This window comes from Uloborus diversus, chromosome 7 (assembly GCF_026930045.1).
Source record: "Uloborus diversus isolate 005 chromosome 7, Udiv.v.3.1, whole genome shotgun sequence".
Classification (NCBI taxonomy): domain Eukaryota; kingdom Metazoa; phylum Arthropoda; class Arachnida; order Araneae; family Uloboridae; genus Uloborus; species Uloborus diversus.
Genome location: NC_072737.1, coordinates 7593520 through 7612252, shown reverse-complemented (window position 1 = coordinate 7612252; position 18733 = coordinate 7593520).

Below are 18733 nucleotides of genomic sequence, written 5' to 3'. Positions count from 1 at the left end.
TTTATTTCGTGTTTCCATGGTTACGCATTTTAAATCCATCTTTCTCGATTTAATTTCTTAAAAGTATTTTAATATCTGTCGTCATTGTTTGGAAGGGAAATCATAATGTTTTTTTTATTTAATTTTTACGCCTGATCGTTGAATATACGTCACTTGACACAATTTTTATTCTCAAGGTGGACCGGGCAAAACCGGACAACGCAGCTAGTCTCATATATTCAAAGCTTACGGTCACATGACCAGCTTCTCTGCCCTTAGAAATATGACTTTTGATGAAAATTTTAGGGAATATAATCCACGGCACAGATTGCGCCACTGAAAAATTTACGGGGGGGGGGAGCGGGGGGAAAGGGTTTTAATCTCATTAATCTCATTTAGGGGGGGGGGTTCATTCATTTCATATGAGGGGCGGGCGCCATCATATCACCCATGGGATCGACACCATTGAGAGAGATAGAATGGATGGGTGAAGACTTTCATTAATGAAACCAAGACCCCAAGTCCGTGATAGAAATGAAAAGAAAAGCAGAGGGCGTAGCTTGGGGGGGGTTTTGGGGACAAAACCCCCCCCGAAAAGTTAGTCTCAAAAAAAAAAAGAGAAAAAGAAGAGAGAAGAGAAAGAAAAAAAGAAAAGGAAAAAATTCCAAGCGATATATACATATATATATATATATATATATATATATATATATATATATATATATATATATATATATATATATATAAAAATGAAAGTCCGGGTCCTAGCTACGCCACTGAAGAAAAGCATTGGAAGAAATCAGGTTTCTTTCGCTTGTTTCACGCAAAACGTGCCACCCATTCGTCGTTGTTGAGTCACGTGACTTGGAGTCTACGGGTCAGCTTTTGCTGAGTCAATGATTGGACTTGCTTCCTCCATTTTAATTCCTGCTCTAAGATTGACACCCATGCTTAACTGACACTTTTCACGAAAGAGGTATAACACGCTGGTCATTGAAGCTTGACCCCCCCCCCCCATTTCAAAAATTTCTGAATCCACCCCCGAAAAGTATTGAAAGAAACTTATTTTCAAGACTTGTCAGGTTGTAGAGGAAATGGTGCAAATGTGGAAACCCTGTTTTAATTTTTGGTGCATCTAGTTTTTTTCATCAATGAAATTTGTCTAAATTCTGGAAAACACTTCAAAACGAGCTGATGTGTGCATCACATGACTTCCTTTTACCCCAATTTAATGTCATTTACCCATTATTTGCAATTTTAATGTCATTCAATTGTTTACTCTCTAAATGTCACCAACAGTGGCCGAATTGAAACCAAAAAAAAAAAAAAAAACCGCCAAATTTGTCGCCAAGTTGGTGACAAAACTTGGCGACCAAAAGACTGGCGATATATCGCCAATTGTCCGACAAATTATAACACCACTTGAGTTTACATAGAAATTAACAATGATTTCCCCCCAAAAAGGGGCAAAAGACCCCCTTAAGAACATCCGAATGCAACCAAAAGGGAAGGTGCACAACTAGGCTCCACTAGGAGTCTACGCACCAAATTTCAACTTTCTAGGACTTACCGTTTTTGATTTATGCGAGACACATACGCACATACATACGTACATACGGACGTCACGAGAAAATTCGTTGTAATTAACTCGGGGATCGTCAAAATGGATATTTCGGGTGTCTGTAGGTTCCTAGGCATATATCCACGTGTGGTCGGGTCGAAAAAAAAACTCAACATTCATTCGGGGGTGAGAAAAAGGGAAATTAAGGCCGATTTATGAGTGAAAATATTTTCGCGAATACAATACTTCCTTTTTTGTAAAAGGAAGTAAAAAGATTATAACAATAACCGCTTTTGGTTTTATGCAAAACATTACGTTTACATTGTATTAATAATAGTTAATAATAAATTGAATCTTTAACCCGATTTTCAAAATGTGCTGGTAATGTGGAAACATTTGTTTTCTGGATAAAAACACTAACTAAAAAAAATCATACTTAAATGTGTATTTATTATACATAGCAAAAATAATACAAAGGCTTAAGAATTAAACTTTTTTAATAAAAAAATATAATAAATAAATAAAATAAAATGTTCACTTGCAAAAGTCATAAATGTAATGATCATTTACACATCCAGCGCACAAAGTATGGCACCAAGACTCACAAACCAAACATCTAATCCAAAGTTCCCCTTGAACATCATTCGAAAAAGCCTCCCCGCAAAAAAGGCAAAGGTTTTCCACATTACCAGCATAGCCATATTGAACTATGTAGATAAAACTACGCTATATTTTCAAGCTAGGAATCCACTTAATTGTACCAGATTGTACAGTATTTTTTGCTTAACCAATAACTGCCTAAGTACTAAGAAATAGCTTAATGGACTATGCAGTCAAACCAACTTTAAAGACTTGCCTCAAAAGTTTGAAAAATCAAGAAAAACTTAAAACAACAACTTCACTGATAATAAACCTCGAGTTGACTACCAACGCTTCTGCAGGCTTACTAAACAAACACAGTAACAAGTTGACGCGTTCACCGCAAAAGTGCAACGCCTCACAAGCCGTACAGGTAGAGTAGGTGAGGGTAAATCCCCGCGATTTTCAGTTTTTATACCACCACGGTCAATGAAGGGCATATTTTCCCATTCTTTCAAATTAGAGTCATTGCGTGGGTTATTACCTATAATCCTTCCAAATTTTAGCTACGTCTGATTAGTAATAATTGAGAAAATTACAATTTAGCGGGAAAACAAAATTGCGGTGTTTTGCCCCACAAAATGGGGTAAAACCCCGCAATGCGGATCTTTACCCCACTAAAGATGAATTTGAATAAAAAGGGTGACTGCTTGATAAAAACACTTGAAAAACTTCCTTGAATCATTTGGTTTATTGTTATTCAGCAGTACCGAACTTAAATATCTCACACGTTTAATCTTTTTTATTTATTTACTAGCATTCCCGTACCCGGCATTGCTCGAGTAATGGAATTAGCAGGGGTTAACAGTGCTTTGTGCACCTAGTTTCGAAAATCCCCTATAATAATTACTTATTACCTATAACTTTTTCTAATTTGGGGAGGATCCCGGGGACCCTGGACTCCTTATATATATATATATATATATATGCCCTTGTCCTTAACCGATCTTTAACTGTTATTCACGATCCTTTTAAAGTATTGATTATCTTTGCAAACACAGGCCATCCGCATTTTATTGTTATACCTATGTTTAAGCAAGAACTTCTTTGTATAAAACATTTTTAGTTTTTTTTTTTTTTTTTTTTTTTTTTTTTTCCTGGTGCTAAAACTATTAAGCTGCTTGATGAACTGACGTTGGAGTAAGCTACATAAAATTGGCCGTGTTGAAAAAAAGTCTTTCAAATCGATCCCTGCTACTTTTAATGTCTGTCCTTCTGACTTATTAACGGTTATTGCAAAGCAAACTTTTACAGGAAACTGTACTCTTCTAAACTCAAAAGCATAGTCCGCCTGTGATGATGTTCTTAAAAACTTCGCTTGTAGTTTTGAAAAAATGAAAGCAAAAGACAGAAACATTATGATTTGACTTGAGAAAACCCTCAAAGAATCACGTGAGAAACAAAAACAATATCAAATTTAAAATTCGCTTTCGACCAAACGTTGAGATGAAGTACTGAATAATGATTTGAATGGAGGAAAGCCTCCGAAAATAAGGGATTTAAATTTCAATGACAGGTTTTAATTTCACAGAAATTAAGGGGTTTTAATTAATTTCTCCTGAACTAATCGATATTTCGAAAAAACCTTTCTTAGTGGATACTTTCATGATCATGTGGACATGCCTGCCAAATTTTAAGTCTGAGGCTTCAGCAGTATTGGCTGTGCGTTGATATATATATATATATATATATATATATATATATATATATATATATATATATATATATATATATATATATATATATATATATATATATATATATATATATATATATATATATATGTTATCTCAGGACATTGATTTTTATATATTAAGATTTATTTTTTTTAACTTTGTCACGAAAATATTTTCTTCTCCACCAAAGGAGGATTAATTACACGGGAAAAAATGACAGCCGCATTATAAAAAATAATTTAAATGCCTGAAGCTGTAATTTAATTGAATATCTAGTACCCAGTGCTTTAAGTTAACAGTATACACTAATTTGAGTTTTCTAAAAATGTTATTGCGTCGAGGATGGAATCATGTCCTGCTGAGGTTATGACAATTTATTTATAACGTCTTCATTTCCAATGACTCTTCCTGTGTCTCAGTACATTTGCAGGCTTCTAGGTGTTTTATGTAAAAAAAAAAAAAAAAAGCTCTACATAACCTCCTCCTTCTTGCCATATTGAAGTTATCTTGGCCACATTGTGCAGGGATAAGCTTCGAGTTATTCAATACAGTTTCACTCGAAATTATAGGGAAATTTGTTTCTTCTTCGAAGTCACAAGCTTTTGTTCCATTTTTCAGAGATGTCTTTAATCGATATTTTTGAACCTAACTTTAATGTCTACCATACAGAACGAAGAGATGCCTGCAATTAAGTTACCTGTTTCATTAAGCTCGACATTTATCATGGTTCTGAATTGTTTTTCTTCTGAAGGTACTAGAACAAAAAATTAAACGTACGTAAACGTTCAAAAAAAAAAAAAAAAAAAGAGAGAAGAAATTAGTACATTAATGAAAGCACATTTGAATTGAAATGAATGTAAGAGAAGAGTACATGAGTAATAGAGAATGTAAGAAGATCTAACAAATCTTATCCAAATTAAAACCTCATGAATAAATGTCCATCAACAATTAATTTTTTAAGATGAATAAGCTGTACAAAACACATGCTAAACAAAGATACTAATAATATTTCAAAAAAGAGACAATTTTAAGCCGAGTGGAGAGAATCCTTGACCTTTTGGAGATGCGGGGTTTTACCCCAAAACAACTGCGGGGATTTTCCCCATTTTGTCACTTTCTGAAAAACGCCCCATGTTGCTTTTAAGCAGCCATTAGAATAACTGTTTTCACGCGAAGGTGAAGCTTTAATGTACCAGTATTAACTTGTAATTCATTGATTCTTCTTTTCAAATTCTACATTTTACAATGTTCAAATAATATATTAGAAAAGTTAGATCAAAGTAGTTAAAAACATACTTATCCCCCTTTCTCGTCTCTGGAGTGCCAAGTCAGGACAAAATTTCATTGATCAATAGGTTTCCATAGGACAAACCCACCACCTAGAGGTAAATTTCTTACTCCAAGGGGATCAAGTTAAAATGTCGGTGCGGGTTTTTACCCCACGCGGGGCTTTACCCCAACCCACCCGAATGTTTCCACTAGTGATGTTCCGGATATCCGTATCCGTATCCGCGGATATCCGAGGGAAAATAAAGATCTGTATCCGTATCTGTATCCGCTACTTTTTCGACGGATCTTAAACGGAACTTTTCTATTCTAAAAATTCTTAAATATTTGAATAAAAGACTCTTAAATTCCGTTTAAATTAGGTTTTATTCCCTATTTAAATTATAAGGTATCATTTCAGAAGCCAATTTGTACCCCCCGTTCCAAAAAGAAACGGGTAATAAATTTAAAAAGTGTATCTGTGTGTCTATTTGTGGCATCGTAGCTCCTAAACAAATGAACCGATTTTGATAGTTCTTTCTTCGTTCAAAGGGTGACTTGATCGAAAGTGTTCTTAGCTTGGTCTCGTTTTTGCAGAACTTGAATTACCGGAATTATTAATAAAAACCGACTTAACGTATTTCAGAAATATTGGCCCCAAATTGAAAGAACTAAGTTTTCTGCGTTTGATATTTGTTTGGAACTTCCAAGTTATATACAGTAAAAGCTATAATCGTATTAAAGAAATTTTAACTGTAATTCAAAGCCTTTATACGCGTGATCGGTAGCTATTTCATAGTCGGATAAGGAGAAAAGCTCAATGATTTAAAATTTCTATTCGCTGTCAGTTCATATTTGTTAACAATGTGTGTTCTGACCCTCGAAATCCATCTCAATATCAGGTCGGCCCTCTGGGACATGTTTTTTTTTTTTTTTTAAGTTTTAGTTTAATATTAGTTTCTGTTATTCATTTGGGGTTTCTGTTATTCTTCATTTTGGTTTTTCTCGGCATTCTTCAAAAAAAGTGAGACTAAATTATCTATTTACTGCTTGTAAAGGTGTTCCCGGCTCTGTTATTCTGTCGGTCGGAGTAAGTTGGGTGGAATGGGTCAGCGTTGCATTTATGCTGAAATAAAATGCGAAAAATATTTCTAGCCTGTCCAGTAGCAGCTTTGCACTTTTGCTCCTGTATCCTACATCTACCGAGCAAGCTAGAAATAATTTATCACATTCTATTTCAGCATTAATGCAGCGTTGACCCGTTCCTTCCAACTCTCCCTCAATTTTAACGGAGGTTTCTTTAAAGAGTAAATCATAGTCTTGATATATTTTGGCCGTAGATGACATTTTTTGAAGAAGCAGTGTTATTATTCTGACGGAAATACCTTCCGTAACAAATTAAACACTTGGATAGTTGAATTGGGTAAAAAAAAAAAAAAAAGATCCGTATCCGTAGATCTTGACACTAATGATCCGGGTCCGGATCCGCGGATCTACTTTTTTGACGATCCGGCGCATCACTAGTTTCCACATTACCCAACACGCTTCCACATTTGCACCACTTCCTCTAGTATCTGATTGTATATTTTGATTGTGGAATATCAGGTATGGGAAACGGAATTTTTGTCAGAATAGATTGGATTAATTGCTTTATATGCAACGTAGATATCATTAACTTAATAATAATTTGATTTTAGTCAACTTGCCTTTCATAACACGCACTGCTGAAACATTGTTTCCAACGATGAATTGTTAGAAACTTAAAAGCAGTACATCTGAAAAGTGTTTAAACGAAATGTTTGTTGTAATCTATATGAAAATTTCTTTTTTTTTTTTTTTTTTTACAAAAGAAATCTTATTTTTTTTTTAAACAAAAAAAAAAAAAAAAGAATAAATGCAACTTTAAAATATATAATGTAAGCAGAATTTTTCACTTTGATACATTTGCAGCTTCAATCCTTTTATATCGCGGGTAGTGATCGTAATACCGGTAAACCGAGTACCGGTTATTTCGAGATATTTTGCAATTTCGTTATACCGTAAACCGGGGTTACTTTGATACAGGTTTCGCATATTTTGTATTGTAGCACCCTCATTTTTCAAGATATTTCAACAGTTCTTGAACCAAACGATAGCTTAACATCTCAGCTTTAAATTGCCTTTTGAAATTCTTCGATATATTGAATAGGGAGGGAGGGGGGTCATTTTATTTTTTTATTAATGTTACCCCATCATCCGGGGTTACTTTGTAACAACGTGTTTTCTCCATCTAAAACGACTGTTTCGGTGATTTGTAATAAAGTTACCACATCCAAAAGATAGCCTGAGTTTTTTTTTTAATAACAAAATTCAATTTTGGCATTTTTTTTGGGTTTAAAAAGCTGGTTTTAAATGAAAAATGGTTCTTAAGTCACGTAGAGTGGTTCCTACCACTCTAAGCATGCTCATCTAGCAGAAATCAGGTTTGAATCAAACTAAAAAGAGAGAAATTCATAGGAAACTTCTTTTATTATAAAACATCAGTTGAAAAAAGCTTGAAATCATCATTAAAAGCGTGTTTTTTAAATGTAAAACCACAGCCATCGTAATGTTTTTCTTCATTTCTACAGTAAAAAATATCAAGGTAACTTCACTTGATTAGAATAAAATAGAACTTGAACTAGAACTTGGAAAGAATAGATTCAAAAATTATAAACGCTCGAAAAGAAATTAAGAATAAGGCACAGAAATCACAAGCTTTTTAAAATAAATGAGGCACATGAGATCTTTCTCATATCGTGAACATTATCCAAGGTGCACTCACAGCAGTCTTTGATCTATGGCTTCAAGTCAACTGAAAACAGTGCATTCTCTATAGGTATGATCCTTGGGATTCGAATCCTGCAGCAGATGCGGCGAGGATTCATAATTCCCCATGTATCAAAGTTACCCCTTCAACTTGTGTTGTTTTATGTTTTAATTCATAGTAAATCATAGAATTGAGTTACAGAAATAAAAAAAAAAGACAAAATCATCTTAAATAGTTGTGTAATCAGAAAATAACTCACCCGAATTCAAAAGGTTGCTCAGTTGGTGGCACCAGAAGAGGTTAGGACAACAAACTGAAAACAGCTGATATCACGGATAACACATAAATCAGTATTGCCAAAACCATTTTACTGTTTCAATCAATTGGCGATGTCAGCGCACTCTGAAAAGTGATTCTTGAAACCCTGAGACCACCAGGGGGTCGCCAATTGTAAAAGTAAGCCCGCCAGAACGGTTCAAAAATAAAAAACAGGTTTTTATAAAGTAACCCCGGTTTACGGTACTGATATTTGCTGAGGTAAAATACCGGTATCTTCAGTATTAGCTGAAAATAATAAATAGTTTTTAATTAAATAGTTTTCAATTCAACATATTAGATGTCTACTGTTATTTTAAAAGTGTGTTTTCTTTTCGATGACACAGTATCAAAATGAATCTATTTATGTAAAAATTTTGCTTGGAGCACCAATTGATCGAATATCAACAATTACAAGAAGTTCTGTCTAGAACTAGACGAGCCTACTTTCCCGTATACCCATACTACTTTCTGGTACCTGATCAATATTCTCAAAAATAGATGAAATCGCAAATGTTTTCAAACATATTTTTAAAATACTTTAAGCTGATTTCTAGGAATAAAATATTCCTCGCTCATCTAAAAAAAAAAAAAAAAACGAACAAATAAAAAAAAATTTCAACTTTTAAACAAAGCAGCTAATACACTTTTTTCCATTAAAAAAAATCTTTAACAGCTTTCAAAACGAAAAAAAAAAATTAAAATTAATAAGCTCCTCATTAAAATAAATACATCATATCAAAAAAAAAAAATCGTTTCTTTTTCCCCTGTTGCCAAAAATAATTTTTTAAATGAATTAATGCACTTACCAAAATAAATAAAAACAATAAAATATCAACTAATAAATAAAAAAAAACAAGAAATAATTTTCATTGTCAAAAAAAAAAAAAAAAAAAAAAAAAAATTGTCTGCGCATATCTTTATGTAGAAACATAAATGACTTCGAGTTTATTCGCCGAAAACTAAATACCTAAATTAAAACTTTAGCGTAAAAATAAAAACAAGTCAGATCAACAATAAATATTTCACAGTCAAAACCATAGCTGCGGAGTCGAAGTAGGAGTCAATCTCATTTTGGGGTAAAGGAGTCGGAGTCGAATATCTAAGAATTGGAGTCAGTCATTTGTCCTCCGTGTATAAATTTTTGCCAAAGCTACGAAGTCAGAGTCGAAGTCGGGGAGTCAGAGTCCGATTAATTGTCATGCACAGGAGTCGGAGTGAAGTGCCCCTAAATTCTCGGAGTCGAAGTCTGGAGTTTGGCGTCAAGAGCTATTTCCAACAAAATTTGTTTGAAGTAAATCTGCCTTCAAGTACGGAATCTACATTGACTTTCAGTTTCCCCGTAGGCGCTAAAGTTAAGTTTTTTTGAACTGTTAAAAATTGAACAAAAAATAGTTCAAATCAAAAAGTAAAATATGGGAATGAGGTGTCCTCGCCGAGATCTTTCGAACAAAAAAAAGTTTTTTCGAATCGGACTATTCATTCAAAAGTTATTAGGGGGGGGGACAGACAGACAGACCGACAGACATTTTCCCCCATCTCAATACCCTACTTTCCAATTTTTAATTTTTCAATATTTATTTAATTATTTTATTTACTTTTGACTTTTTTTTTGGTTTTTCGCGATATTTTTAAGATGCAATAAGCCTTCTTTCATGCTTTTTTCTTCTTTTTCTGACTTTTACTGGGAAAGTAGGCTAAAAACAGGTGTTTATAATATTGTTGTACACAGCTGATGTGTAGTCATTTTCTCGCATTTATGTGCACCATATTTTTGTTTTTTTTTCCACTTCCTTGATCAACTTACCCTCGTGTAAAAATTAATTTAATGTATACATAATTTTAAATGTATATGTGCTATGAATAATTTATTTCAACCATCAAATGCAGAAATACTGCTACAGTAGAACCTCCATTAAGGGGACGGTGGACCTTGAAAGCTTATTCTTTTATTTATTAATTTTGAAATATGAAACTGGGTATAAAAGTTAGTAAGTTTATTAGCATGCAAAATATCAAGCAAAAAAAATGCAAAAAAATAAAAATTTAATTAAAATTAAAAGTTTTGAAATTTAAAATAAAAATTTTAAAATGCTCCACGCGACTCAATTTTTGCTTTTTTCTCAAACAATTTGCATTTTATCAGAAAACAGAACATTGCCAAGAACTTTGGGATTACATTTAAGGATTGGTCCATTATTAACTGCACAGTATTTTTTTTCGCGTAAAGCAATAGTTTTTGTTGCAAAAACTACATAAAAATCAAAACTTTAATATTTTTAAGCAACATAAAATTCTCTTAAACCTTAATGCATACCCAGTTTTTTCAAACTACTAAAAAAGTAGCATATTCTGAAATTTGAAGCATATCGAACAAAAATTAAGTCGCATGGCGCTTTTTTCAATCTGGTGTCAGCATCGAACTTTCCGGTCCGAGATAAATGACGTTAAAGTCTAATTTCACTTACATTTCATGATCTTCGTATTTTAATACCTCCGGAAAGATATTTTCACGATGACTAAATATTTGACATTAATACCAATATAAGAATTTATTGAAACTTAGTTTACATGTTTGACACTTAGTTTTACTTAGTTTTTCGACTTTGTGTACATGTTTTACAGCCATTTTAATCGAAAACATTCTCTGTTAACTTTTTTTTTTTTTTTTTTTAACGTATATAACTTCGCGATAAAAGATCAGATCAACAAGAGGTTTTTTTTCATACGATTCAGCACACTTCATATATTGTTACTTCCACGGAATAAAAAAAATCATATTTTTGAGCGATTTGAGCTATTTGGAAGGTCCACGGTCCCCTTAAGGGACACCTCCGAATAAGGGACACCTCTATTTAAGGGACATTTTTTCTGGTCCCAGTCCCTTTGAATAGGGACCTCCATGTATTTGCCTCTCATTAAGGGACACTCTATTTAAAGGACAGTCACAAAAAAAAGCAAGAAGTAATGTATAAGCACATAAGAAATAGTGAATTTACTGGAATTCAAGTTTCACTTTTCCTCTAAAAATGAATTGAGGTAAGTTTGACACAAACATATGTGAAGGAAACAAGTAATAATGTATTGTAAAAAAACTTACTGAAATTAACATGCATAATTTGCCCCCTCAGCAGTTTATTCAAGTAGGTTCAGGGCCGACGAAGAGTGCACAGCAGCCAATTAGCTTTGTATATAAAACTTTAAAAATTTGAACATGAATTGTAATTCACATAAGATTACATTGTAAAATACATAACATAAAGCAAATACATGTAATGAATTGCTTCAAAATTATTTGTGTATGCTACAAATCTTTGCCATTACAAAATTCCTGATTAAATTTTTATTAATAAAATATAAACTTAGAAATTTGAATAATCATGAATTTTATTTAACATAATGAGACATTTTTCATCATTTAATCTTAAGTGTTAATAGTTAATGTTTATTGTGATATTGTACCACTAATTACACGGCATGCATCAATTCATCCACCTCCATTAAGGGACACCTCTATTTAAGCGACATTTTTTCTGGTCCCAGTCCCTTTGAATAGGAACTTGCATGTATTTACCTCTAATTAAGGGACACTCTGTTTAAGGGACAGTCACAAAAAAAAAAAAAAGCAAGAAATAATGTATAAGCACATAAGAAATAGTGAATTTACTGGAATTCAAGTTTCACTTTTCCTCTAAAAATGAATTGAGGTAAGTTTGACACAAACATATGTGAAGGAAACAAGTAATAATGTATTGTAAAAAAACTTACTGAAATTAACATGCATAATTTGCCCTCTCAGCAGTTTATTCAAGTAGGTTCAGGGCCGACGAAGAGTGCACAGCAGCCAATTAGCTTTGTATATAAAACTTTAAAAATTTGAACATGAATTGTAATTCACATAAGATTACATTGTAAAATACATAACATAAAGCAAATACATGTAATGAATTGCTTCAAAATTATTTCTGTATGCTACAAATCTTTGCCATTACAAAATTCCTGATTAAATTTTTATTAATAAAATATAAACTTAGAAATTTGAATAATCATGAATTTTATTTAACATAGGGCCTAATGAGACATTTTTCATCATTTAATCTTAAGTGTTAATAGTTAATGTTTATTGTGATATTGTACCACTAATTACACGGCATGCATCAATTCATCCACCCCCGAATAAGGGACACCTCTATTTAAGGGACAATTTTTCTGGTCCCAGTCCCTTTGAATAGGGACTTTCATGTATTTACCTCTAATTAAGGGACACTCTGTTTAAGAGACAGTCACAAAAAAAAAAAGCAAGAAATAATGTATAAGCACATAAGAAATAGTGAATTTACTGGAATTCAAGTTTCACTTTTCCTCTAAAAATGAATTGAGGTAAGTTTGACACAAACATATGTGAAGGAAACAAGTAATGTATTGTAAAAAAAAAAAAAATGCTGAAATTTACATGCATAATTTGCCCTCTCAACAATTTATTCAAGTAGGTTCAGGGATGACGAAGAGTGCACAGCAACATTAAACATTAAATTGTAATTCACATAGTATTATTACATTGTAAATTACGTAACACTAGAGGACTCGACAGACGTTGTTCTGTTCAAACTTTGTACATTGAAAAGTTAAAAATTTTCAATAAACTATCAAGTGCTTGAACCGTTTTGTTGAAAAAAAAAATAAGTGAAAAGAAAATGATTTTAAGCTGCTTGGTGTCAGAATGCGTATATTTATTGGAACTTGATTTATCTAATTCCCACTGAGAAGTTGCTCTATTAACTATTTTTTCGCCCGTACTTGATGGCTTGTTCCTCCAGACATACTCAAAGGATAAAAAACGTCCCCAGATATTAAGTGTAAAAAACTAACTACCCATTTAGAACAAACGGGAAATCCCGCTGCAACATCCCCCATATGAAAAAGAATATAACAATCGAAAGGATATCGTTTAAAAAAAATGATAAAGGTAAAAACAGTTCTCTGAATAAGCGAGCGAAAATCACTCATCCCCCCTCTCGATGTAAAATAAACATTCTTCAACAAAAATGACAAAACTCTTTAAAAACGAAAAACAATTCTTCGTATTTAAAATATTTCGCCAAATAAACAAAAAATACAATAAATTACATTAACAGTAGCTTTAAAATGTAAACAAATGATCAAGCAATTGTATTATTTATAGCCAAAGTCGCCAAGCCATCATGTTACTGTAATCCAGCCGATCAGTGAGCGAAGCCAACTCCGACCGATTAGCGGTCCGATCTTTTGAAAGAAAAATTTTCCTTTGTTAATGTACTGATTAGTTTGATAATCCTTAAAGTATTCTTGACATTGGTGCCAAAACTCAGATGGATTTTTGGGCCGAGAAACAAATGTTGCCATTCTATTTTTAAACTATTTGTTATTCACGCGATTGATATTTGGTATTGAACAGGGGTGTACAAGAAGAGGGTCATGGGGGTCATGACCCTTCCCAAACTGTCGACAGATTATAAGCCCACGTTTTGCTCAAACACTTTTTAGCTAACTTAAATACATTATGTTTCCCTATTTTTCATTATGCTACTTTCTCATCTTTATTGTAATTGTAACTTAACTGCAATTTAATACATGACTTGTCGTCATGTATTATATTACAAAATGTGATTAGAAAAATAAAACTTATAAGTTCAACAATGGGGTCGTTTCCAAAATTTTAAAAGTATTTTTTTCTGGAAGAGCATGCTTAAAAACGTAGGATCTAACCATTTTTAAACTAATTTGTTTAAGTTTAATATTAAAAAAAAAAGCTTAAATCGGTGCGCTTTCATTATTTAAACTTCTGCCAGATGACATCACAAATGATGAAGCCATTCGGCGTTGCCATTCGGCGGCGGAGCTAAACACTTAATTCGCATCTTTATTCACGTGTATTGGCAACGATATAACGTGAAAATGCGGTGGTATGATGCGCCAAAGAGCATCGTTTGTGACGTCATCAAGACCATGCCTTGTTTGAAAAATCGGACATTAAAAAAAATAATTAAAAAATTACTGTTGGGATAATAGTATTTTGTTATTCACGCGATTAATATTTGGTATTAAACAGGGGTATATAAGGGAGGGTCATGGGGGTCATGACCCTCCCTCCATAATTGCAACTTAATATAATTAACTTAACTTAATTAATCAAAATCTTAATTAACAAAGTCAATGAATTAAATAAAAATAAATAGGCAGTAAAAAAGGAAAATAAAAATAAATAAAACAGCAAAAAAAGAAATGAGAAAGATCTTTGCATCTTCGTAAACAGTCTGTTATTGATACAACACACTTCTGTGTTCCTTTTGCTTATTTATTTGCTTTCATTTTTTCTTAATGACCCTCTCTGAGGCTTAAATGCCCATATAATTACCACCCTTCGCCAGAGGGAGGGGAGAAGAACTGATTCAAACACGGCACACGGCGCACGACGCACAGTGGCTGAACTTGGCGATTAATCGCTGCACACAGTATAAAACATTTTTTCCTCCAAAATTCAATCGCCAACACGCCTGTGAAGTTTTTTTTATGTGCTCAACGACTTTCATTGAAGTGGGAGAAAACGCGAAAGCATTGATCTCTACGGGAGTGTCCAGTCTTATGCGAAGCTATATGGTCTTTGGTTCAACTACGACGACACAGAACACACGTTTTGCGTGAACTTTCCAGTACTTTACTTTAAAATATGTCTCGGGATCTAAAATCGTTGCTTTCAAGAAATGAAGGCTTCTCTCTCCCTCTCTACGTTTTATTCTGTTCTTAGTTGACATATCACAGTAGGAAATTTCATTACAAAAATCAGAGCTGGCTTTCTTATTGTCCTTTGGCAACGGGTTAAATATTTATTTCAGTTCTTGCTCAACAATAGGTTAAAATAAATATTAATCATTTGGGAGATATAACCATCCAATGTTTAAATTAATTCAACGAAAACGTTTCCTATTCGATCCATCGCGCTTCGAAACCATGCTTGCCACAACTTAATTACGCACAAAAAATTTGATCAAAATCGGTCCAGCTTTTTAAAAACCTTATGGTGACAAACGTCCGCACAGAAGATTTTTATATATTAAGATAAAGCAAATACATGTAATGAATTACTTCAAAATTATTTCTGTAGGCTATAAAACTTTGCCATTACAAAAGTTTTGATTAAATTTTAATTAATAAAATAATATAAACTTAGAAATTTGATTAATTATGAATTCTATTTAACATAATGAGACATTTTCAGTATTTAATCATAAGTGTTAATAGTTAATGTTTATTGTGATATTGTACCACTAATTACACGGCATGCATCAATTCATCCACCCCCGAATAAGGGACACCTCTATTTAAGGGGCATTTTTTCTGGTCCCAGTCCCTTTGAATAGGGAGTTTCATGTATTTACCTCTAATTAAGGCACACTCTGTTTAAGGGACAGTCACAAAAAAAAAAAAAAAAAAGCAAGAAATAATGTATAAGCACATAAGAAATAGTGAATTTACAGGAATTCAAGTTTCACTTTTCCTCTAAAAATGAATTGAGGTAAGTTTGACTCAAACATATGTGAAGGAAACAAGTAATGTATTGTAAAAAAAAAAAAAAAAAAAAAGCTGAAATTTACATGCATAATTTGCCCTCTCAACAATTTATTCAAGTAGGTTCAGGGATGACGAAGAGTGCACAGCAACATTAAACATTAAATTGTAATTCACATAGTATTATTACATTGTAAATTACGTAACATAAAGCAAATACATGGTAATGAATTACTTCAAAATTATTTCTGTATGCTACAAAACTTTGGCATTACAAAATTTTTGATTATATTTTAATTAATAAAATAATATAAACTTAGAAATTTGAATAATTATGAATTCTATCTTATATCTTTGAACGAGCAATTCTTGTGGGTATGTATATATTTCTTATCTCGGAAACGGCTCGAACGATTTGGGTGAAATTTTGGATTTAATTGTAGTTTAGCATTCTAAGTTCATCTACATCTGTGTTTTTTCTGTAAAAACGCGATTTTTTACAAAAAAAGGTTTTTAAATATAAAGTCTAATTTAGTTAAGCCTTGTAAGAAATTGTGAAATGACACATTAAGCAGACGATTTGCAACCATGACAATGAAAATTTATCTCTTCTCGCTTTAAAATTTTAAACTTGATTAAGGTTGCCAGGCTTGGCTGATAATAGCCACTTTAGCTAATTTCAATCACAGTTGGATAAAAACAAATTCAAAAGCACTATGCAAATCGATGTAAGGCTTTTTTTTTTTTTTTTTAAGCAAAACTTTTGCTCGACCGACTTATTTTATTTTATTTACTTATTTTCTTTTTTACATTTCAAATAGTTTTATATGTTTTTTTTTTTAAATCACGCATCTAAATTTTATTTCTAAAAAACACATGTCTTGAGACTGTTTATATTTTGTTGTTATAATTTGTTGGAGTGGTTTGTGGATCATCAGTTTTCATAGATTTAATGCTGTATGTAGCATTTTCTGGCGTAAAGTGACCAACTACACTAAAATTACTTATTCTAAATGAATCGCAACATCGTATAGAAGGAAGTTCTGGGTTAAAAAATAATTTCACTATAGTAAAACTGACTCCAAGTTCAAAATCTGAAATAAATATAATGCTGATGAAGTGTTTACATGTATATCGCTCGTTTCTCGGAAGCATCGAGAACCTTAATATTCCATTAACATGATACTTTTCAAGTATATTTGAAAAAGTATCGAACCTTAGAAAAACACGAGTTGACAAATTCTTTCAAAGTCGAGCGAGGCTCGGTCGTCCAGGTACTATAACATAATGAGACATTTTCAGTATTTAATCTTAAGTGTTAATAGTTAATGTTTATTGTGATATTGTACCACTAATTACACGGTATGCATCAATTCATCCACCTCCATTAAGGGACACCTCTATTTAAGGGACATTTTTTCTGGTCCCAGTCCCTTTGAATAGGAACTTTCATGTATTTACCTCTAATTAAGGGACACTCTGTTTAACGGACAGTCACAAAAAAAAAAGCAAGAAATAATGTATAAGCACATACGAAATAGTGAATTTACTGGAATTCAAGTTTCACTTTTCCTCTAAAAATGAATTGAGGTAAGTTTGACACAAACATATGTGAAGGAAACAAGTAATAATGTATTGTAAAAAAACTTACTGAAATTAACATGCATAATTTGCCCTCTCAGCAGTTTATTCAAGTAGGTTCAGGGCCGACGAAGAGTGCACAGCAACCAATTAGCTTTGTATATAAAACTTTAAAAATTTGAACATGAATTGTAATTCACATAAGATTACATTGTAAAATACATAACATAAAGCAAATACATGTAATGAATTGCTTCAAAATTGTTTCTGTATACTACAAATCTTTGCCATTACAAAATTCTTGATTAAATTTTTATTAATAAAATATAAACATAGAAATTTGAATAATCATGAATTTTATTTAACATAATGAGACATTTTTCATCATTTAATCTTAAGTGTTAATAGTTAATGTTTATTGTGATATTGTACCACTAATTACACTGCATGCATCAATTCATCCACCCCCGAATGAGGGACACCTCTATTTAGGGGACAAAATGTCTGGTCCCCTTAGTGTCCCTTATTAAGAGGTTCTACTGTATTTTTCAAAAATATGTCTTAAAGGGACCGTGGCCCTTCCAAATAGCTCAAATCGGTCAAAAATATGATGTTTTTATTCCGTGGAAGTAACAATATATGAAGTGTGCTGAATCGTATGAAAAAAAAACCTCTTGTTGATCTGATGTTTTATCCCGAAGTTATATGCGTTTAAAAAAAAAAAGTAAACAGAGAATGTTTTCGATTAAAATGGCTGTAAAACATGTAAACCAAGTCGAACTAGTATGTTGTGGCTTTCACGAAACTTTCTTCTATATTTTTCTTATCCCTCCCCATGCTTGACGAGGAAGCAATATTCCCAACAAAATCAAAATTACACATGCAAAAAACTTGACGACCATCCCAATGTCTGAATTATTGCAAAAGCAAAGCAAAGAGCGAAAATTGAAAGTTATTTTAAAAGCCTTGCTTGAATGAATTACAAATATTTTATTTGTTAACAAACATAAGATGGCAACAGTTAAAAATTTTAAATCATTGAGATAATATCATAGACTAATAATAAGAGTAGACCGAGCTTTCTCATTCTTGCTGATAAAGAAAATTGGTTCATAGATGTATCATGTGACTAGTGGAAGGGCTTGGCGAAGACTTTGGCAGCATGGTTGCTAGATGGCAGCATTATCTATAGTTTGGCACTCGACATGTATTTTAAGACAATGTATTTTCATTAAAAAAAAATTCCAGGTGCAGAGATTGAACTGTTTTTCTTTTAGTTATGCATTATTTTGACATTAGTAATAGTTTTTGATCAGTTTTCGGTAACTTTTATTTCATTTGGAGCTGTCAGCGTTGGCGTGAACGAAATGGCGTAAACGTTTT